The sequence below is a fragment of the Haemaphysalis longicornis genome, unplaced genomic scaffold, assembly GCF_048455015.1.
Source record: "Haemaphysalis longicornis isolate Haplotype H1 unplaced genomic scaffold, Haemaphysalis longicornis Haplotype H1 scaffold_9, whole genome shotgun sequence".
NCBI classification, from domain to species: Eukaryota; Metazoa; Arthropoda; class Arachnida; order Ixodida; family Ixodidae; genus Haemaphysalis; species Haemaphysalis longicornis.
Genome location: NW_027526460.1, coordinates 4771728 through 4778989, shown reverse-complemented (window position 1 = coordinate 4778989; position 7262 = coordinate 4771728). Strand labels below are relative to the sequence as shown.

General features: G+C 47.9%; 1 long non-coding RNA gene across 1 annotated transcript; it reads right to left on the bottom strand.

Moving 5' to 3' along the window:
* Nucleotides 1–377: 377 nt before the first annotated feature.
* On the bottom strand, nucleotides 378–2186 carry LOC144153044 (uncharacterized). Its single transcript, XR_013319279.1, has 3 exons — nucleotides 1974–2186; nucleotides 1415–1501; nucleotides 378–778 (listed from the first exon to the last, which is right to left on the bottom strand). It is a non-coding gene; the product is annotated as an uncharacterized LOC144153044 (long non-coding RNA).
* Nucleotides 2187–7262: the final 5076 nt, after the last annotated feature.

Sequence of the window (7262 nt, the reverse complement as noted above, 5' to 3'; positions counted from 1 at the left end):
GGAGAACTGGCGTTTCCAATATTGCTTTAGACTTCCAGGTAAAACTCGGTTTATTGACATACCCTTATTAAACCTATTTAATAAATGTTGCATGAACAGCTTCACAAACATGGCCAAATATACAGATTCGTTACCTCAATATTTGCACGGATGTATGCAAAGTATTTCAAATTGTTTGGTACTGCAATTGAACAATTTCAGACGAATTCGAGTTTGAGCTACAGTTATTAGATGGTTCTCAGAGGTGCACTTTCCCAGTACAGAGTTATTGTCATGGTTCCCCACAGAAAAAACGCAGAATGTGGGAAAGTAGAAAGAACATTTATTACAAATTCACTGTTTCATACAAAGCAGTGTTTATGGCTATGTTCCCTGCATTCTCTGTTTCACTCAGAGTCTAATATTACACTTGTAATTCACTTGTCTTTACGAATCCATCTTTACACTTCCCTCTTAGGTTCCTCTTAACAGTTCCACCTGAGTTGTGATTCCCACGCCAAGTTATCGTCTTTTATGCAGCACTAACAAGTTTCTAGGCCGATTGCAATCTGTCTTTTGGATAAACTTTATATGGGATCTATAATTTCCTGCATGAAAAACGGCGCTTGGAAAAATTCAGAGATAAGCTTCGCAATTTACGTAGTACACAAGCAGGCACAAAATCAGGGCACGCTGAAGATTTCCCCGAGGTCATCTGAATGACTTGTTCCCTGCTGCCGCAGATGGAGGTATAAATGTGAGGGGCCGTCACTTGGATTTCCCCACCTTGAAGAGCCATCTACAGAAAATTTCAGAAAAAGAACAAAATCCAGTTCAACCATAAGCCCCTCACACCAAATCACAGGCATGTGAAGTACGAAAAATATATTGCACTAAAATGAAGACGGAGACCAGAGAATGAAATGAAAGGCCACACCAGAGAAGGAGTGATTTACGGCCTTTCAAATAATTCCACATCATTTCAGTAATCGTTACACAGAGCAATTTGGCCGCATTGTTCAGAGCAACGCGAAGCCGCTATAGTCATACCGGCCAACCTTCCCGAATTTTAATCGTGCCGTGTTCCTGTTTATCTCGCGAAATGTTTCTGCATGCTCACCCAGAACAGGCAGAAACTCTGACATACGTTTGCAAAAGAGAAAGCAAAAACATTTCCGCTCCTTCATGTGGAATCACTAGTACACGCGACAGAGCGAACGTCGCACTAAACCCAGGAAACGTGCTTTCACGATGCTGACGCCCTCTGCGTCACATTTTTGGCTGTACTTAAACATCTGCCTCCCCCCCCCCTTGTACTGGCAGTTTCATTTTGAACGAGGATCCCACGTGGAAGCCGAAACGTTTTTCATTTCAGTCAGGTGTTCTACCGGCGGTTTCTCCCTTGGCTATTCGTAAAAAGGAATCGCCAACTTACATTTTTTCTTCGTCCAAATGTGTTGTGGGAGAGGATACATCTAGAACTTGCACCGATCTTCAAGTGGCATTCCCGGGAGGTTTGTACCTGTAATGACTCAAAGGGTTATTTGGGTTAAAATGTAATAGGCTTTAGAGCTGGGCAGTTGGTATACATTCATAATGAAAGAACACCTCAAACTTGACAAGACGAAGAAAAGAACACAGCACCAGCCCTCACTAACAACTGGAGCTTTCTTAAAGAGCTCTTTTCGAAAAAGAGTTCTTCTTGTTGGCTCTGCAAAACCACGCATCTTATAGAATAGGTAGAGTTGCTGAAAAACTACAAAGCTCCATGCTGAGGAAATCGTTACATGAATTCATAAAGTTCATGTAGTAACGAACTGATAGAAAGAGTCACTAAACATGAGGTAAAACAAGATACGAAATATAACATCATAGCACTTGAAGTAAGGCCTCGCATTTTTACTAGTGAATCATACTTTTGTCGGTGCAGGCCTGGGTGCCATCTTTACAAAGAATAGTTGAATGAATGAGTTTTAGTTATTGCATTTTCATACCATTGTTTCCACGGAAATCAGACTTCATTTCAACTTGTGTCATACGCAGGGGAGTCCTGGTTGTCAGCTCAAGGAATACTGCCTGCAAGAAAAACAGTAGTGCTCATAAGTCATAGCATAGGTAGCCAGATGCAACCACACTTTTCAAACAGCCAGGAGCAGATGAGGGTGCAGCACCCATTTTTACACCTGCACTTACTTGTCTCTGTGTAATTCGTCACAATTTCTGTATCATCAAAAAAAAAAAAAAAACAATCAAGCAGCCTGCATGCTGGCTCATACATAACACCATTCTGTAAAGTCGCTTTACTGCACTACACTAGTATCACGCAGGACAACCACTTGCCCTGCAATACCACGCGAATAAATAAGCGACTGATTTGTGCGAATGGGAATAATAAAACCACTTAACATGGTGACAATGCGCCGCTACCTCAAAATGACTAACACCAAATTTACTCACTCAAGGAAAAGAATGACAAAAATGAAGAGTGTTGTAGATATAAAAACTCTTTATTGTGCGGCAGGGCAAACTTTCACAAAAAAAAGAAGCTTGTGCTGGACAAAAGTGAGTTTAGAAATTTCGGGCAGCATTTAGTGGACTACTTTTCTGCAGCACACACCTTGTGTTTATCCGGATATATTAGTACAAGACCAATAAACTAGACACCATTGCGAATATATGCAGCGAGAAAAATGAATATTTCCCGATGACTGAAAGAAAATGATAATACCCAGAGAATAGCGCGATAATATAAGACTTTATTGGGAAAAAATTCAAATATTCAAGCAGAGCTACCTGACAATTACATGGGCCAATAACTCGTCAAGTGCGCCCAATGCAGCCAACAGCGTAAACAAAACGCTCAACACATGACGAAGGCGCCCAGAGCAGAAAGCAGGTCACGAGCGCCGTTATCTGTTATGATGTACGGGCTTTCACGATCGTCCGCTCTAGTCTGACGCAACGAACGCAAGCCCGTGATTTCATTCAATTGCCGTCGCGGACAACAGAAAACGTACAGCGAAGCAACCAGTCGGGTAACGAAAATCCCTCTCGAATGCTGCAATTTCAAATTGAAAAGCCCCCAGCGAAAAGATACATCCATTAAAAACACGGAAACCGTTACGGAAATATACTCACCGAGTTCGATTTCACTGGCGCCGGGGCATCGGTCCAACATGCGAACTTGACGCTGGTCGTAGGAGAACGGGCCGTGGAGCGCTGCCAGTCACAAATGGGCTCGCCGCAGCCTCCGCGACTCACGCGGAAAAATAAGTCTTGTAACAGCAATCCTCGCTTCATCGTAGCGGTATCACAGCGGTAAAAAGGCTCGAGTGGCGCGAAAACGCGGCCACCGGGCCTGCGGGCGCCGCCATTTCTCTATATCCCGTCATGCAACAGAGAAATCAACGGCCGCCTGGAGAGAAGGCGCGACGAGCATCTCTTATAGGTTACAGGGCGTTTTATAGGTTACAACGTAAAGGTTACATGTCAGATTTTGTTGATGTAACCTATAAATCATTAATGTAACCTATAAACCGCTTTTAACTTCACGCTTGTAACCCTTATAATGGACTGGGATAAAGAAAACATCAAAATGGATCCATTGTAACCTTTATTTTATAGGTTACATCCCTTTAGAAGTTACATTATGGGTTACCAGAATTAGAGTGTAGACGGTGGCAGCCGCTTTCTACTCGGCGGCGACCAATTTAAAGCCCCCTCCGCCATTACCGAGCACACTTGACCCAACGTAGTGGCAACGGATGCTTACTGCAGCCAAGGTGGGATTCAATTTTCGAGACACCTCGGGATAAAAATGGCTCGCAAGAACGCATGAGCGTTTTGGCTTGCTTCTTGGTTCGTCCATCAGTAGCGCGAGGAGGCATGCTTGTGGCGTTCTGCGGGCCCGATGCATGCGTACGGCCATGGCACGCGTGCGCTACATCATGCCCGCAGGTGCAAGGCATTGCTTCTACTAGAAAATCTCATGCCGAGAATTTGTCGCTGCTCGATCCTTGCCGCGCCGGACAGTGCCTTTATTCCTGGCACATTAGTACCACTTGGGGGATTAACCAGGAATCGAAACCTTTGAGGGGATAATCTGCCCGCTTCACAAAACCATCAATTGGAAACGTAAACGAAGAAAAAGCAGCTCAAAAAGGGGACAAGGACAGGGAGAGGATGGCAAGGGCTGCGCTGACAAGGACCGCGCAGTCCTTATCGTCCTCTCTCTGTCCTTGTCCCCTTTTAGGGCTGATTTTTTTCCCCAGATTTACACGTTAATGGAAGCGTAAAAGCTGTAGAATAGTGCGTGCCACGTGACACCTGAACGTGGGTGGCGGCACGTGAGTAGAACAGGTGCACGGCGGCTCCACAGAACCGTGACTCTAGGGAGGCTGTGGCGTGTGTCACCGGTCTGCCTGCTGGCGTAACTGGCGCCGTAGAACGAGAGCAAAGAAAGAGACGTGAATCCGGTGGAGCATTAAGAAGTTGCTAGTAAGTATGGCCGGGCTTTCGCCTTCAAAGCACATGATCAGTCTTAAGTGCCCTTATGAATTTTAATTCACTCTTTATTCGGCGCCATTTTCTGTACCGGACAGCAAAAAACGATATAGTTTTTCGAAGAACGGGGCACTTAAGTCTTTCGCTTTAAAATTTCTTGCACAGTCACGATGCTGACTTCCTACGCAATAATGTCAAGACTCGTTCCTGGAAACCTTTCACGTTTATCGTTCCGAACGTTCAGCGTGTTTCTGAAGAATGCCGTGTCCTGTGCTTCCAAGGGTCAACTAGCCAGTCTGAGCATTGGTGTACTTACGCTCGTCTTTCGTCGGAAGCAAAGAGTGACTCATTCGTCGCTCAATTTGCCCGCTTTCTTTCTTGTCCGAAAGGATCTGTGTGCTCACTGGCGAGAGATCAAGCCGCTATTTGTCGTCGTCGTCAGGCCAACAAGCCCGCCAGGTGACGTCCGCTTTGTACTGCGGCGCTATCGGAAGAAAAACGAGCGCATTCGAAATCACTTGGCCGTCTCCGGGCCCGGCGCGCGTGCACAACAATGCCTGCCCGCCCCCCAAATCCGTGCCGCTCCTTCCCGCCTCCTCAGCGGCAAGGCGCCCTGGTCAAAAAAATCAATCTCGCCTGCAGCAGAGGAGATTCGCGGCTCGGCACAAGCGAGCAGCCCGGACTGCGGAACGCGAGGCAGGGATGAGCTATGCGAGGATCCCTGAACATAAGCAGCCTCTCGTTCGGGCGCCCGAGTGAATGAGTAGCGGGGAGGGGGAGTCTCTGCAGCACTCGATCTCGGGCTTCGGCGAAGGAGCGCGCGCGTTAATATTGCGCCCGCGTCGCCTTTCTCTCCTCGCGTGCCGAGCGTCAAGCGCGTAATCGGCCTCGTACATGCACAGCCTTGAGGGAGAGGCATGCCCAAAAGGGGGTGGAAGCACAAGTGCGCTATGCTCTCCGTCCTCCTCTCGCGTGCCTGCCTGTCCTTGCCCAGCTCTCTTTGCGGCACGTGACTCTCCCTCGGTGAGCTCCGACATTCGTCGCAACGGTGGCGCCACCACGAGCCCAAGGCGGCTGAGTGGCAGGCTGACGAATTCCTTTCCACGTGCCTTGGCGTTACGTCGTCTCTTCTCCGCCAGTCATCTCGTTGTCGTGGAAGGGCTATTTTCTGTTCACCTCTGTTTGCTTCGCATGGTAGCTGCCAGTCGCCAGGCGTGATAGATGCGAGGAAGAGTTCGTAATAATACGCCCATGCACTGGGCAAGGACCAGTTATTCCTCCGCTAACAGTTGCAGCCGGGAGAGCTCGTCGCCTCGTAGCATGTGCCGCGTTAAACTGCCTCTCTGAAGGCGGTGATCTCGACCATATAAAGCGCACACTTTCAGGTAGCATTTATTGCAGCAGAAATATTAAAAGTTAATGTGTTACAGGCGGTGCGTACCGAAAATGTGTCGAGTTTATTAGGAGACGGCGCGTGCATAGTTATACACGTCGTGACCGACTTCCCACTACGTCAGCTAACAATCTAAAAGAAGATTGTGATGGCAGGGCAGCAGAAAGATTCTTCTCGCCTTTCCGCTGCTCTACCTAACGAGGAGTTCTATTGAAGGGCCCCCCACTGCACCTCGCCGCTCGTGCTCTGCAGCATTAGAACTGTTTGCTTGGTGAGCCAGAGCAGTGTTTCTCCCTCAACCACGGGCGGGCCGGGGACCCTTTTCGGGTTTGAAAAAAGTGGTGGTGAGGGACCCCACGACGAAATATAGGAGAAACGCCAAGAAAAAAAACTCAAGTTTTGGAGAAACCACGTTTAATGCCCTCCTTTTTCGTCTGATCGGTGTCATATTCTCACACAGTTCGCTCTTGTTTCTAAAGTCACTCAAAAACCTATTACCGTATTTACCCGATTCTAACGCGCCCCCGATTCTAATGCGCACCCGATTTTCCTGAAAAAAAAAAAAACGAAAAAACTTGCACCTCCGATTGTAACGCGCACGGGACTTTGCGACCCAGACAAACGAATGCGAGAGAAACGGGCGATTTATTTCCCGAAGTAATCTCACTCATCTCGCTCCTCGTCGCTCTCCGCTGACCACAACATCTCGGCCTCGGTGCCTTCAAGCGCGTTCGCGATGCCACACTTCTGAACGAACGTTCAACCATGGTCGATGGGATCGTGGCCCACGCCTCGCAAGCCCATCCCGACAGCTCCTCCAGAGGCACACGCTTCAGCCGACCGCTCGTTTTGAACGCGTGGGAGCTGCTGCTGCCATTGCTGTTATCAAGCGCGCAAGTGAAACGATTTGACGATTTGTGTGAACGCCGATAGAAAAGCCTAGACGCCTAGGCTTACTGCGTCCGAAAAATCGTTGCTAAAAGTTTTGGCGCCATCTTGAGATGGCGATGGGTGGGACAAAATTTCCGCCGCAGTTTCGGTTTGGTATCCGATTCTAATGCGCTTGCGATTTTTCGGCCTATTTTTTTCGGAAAAAAAGTGCGCGTTAGAATCGGGTAAATACGGTACATGCCTGCCTCCTGTGTGTCTGGCTTTTTTGCAAAGCAGGCGTGTTGCGCAAAAACCCGACGATAATGCGCGTACTCTTCCAAGGTACACGTGCGTGCCATGCAGCGAAGCCACGTTTTTTGTATTGTCGGAAAAGTTTGGCCGGGAGAAAAAAATTGGCGTCAGCCCCTGAAATTCCTGAAATGGGAGTCCCCGGAGCTAAAGGGGTCCGCGAAGGATCACTGAGCTAGTGTTTGATATAACTTGTTAGACTTTACTT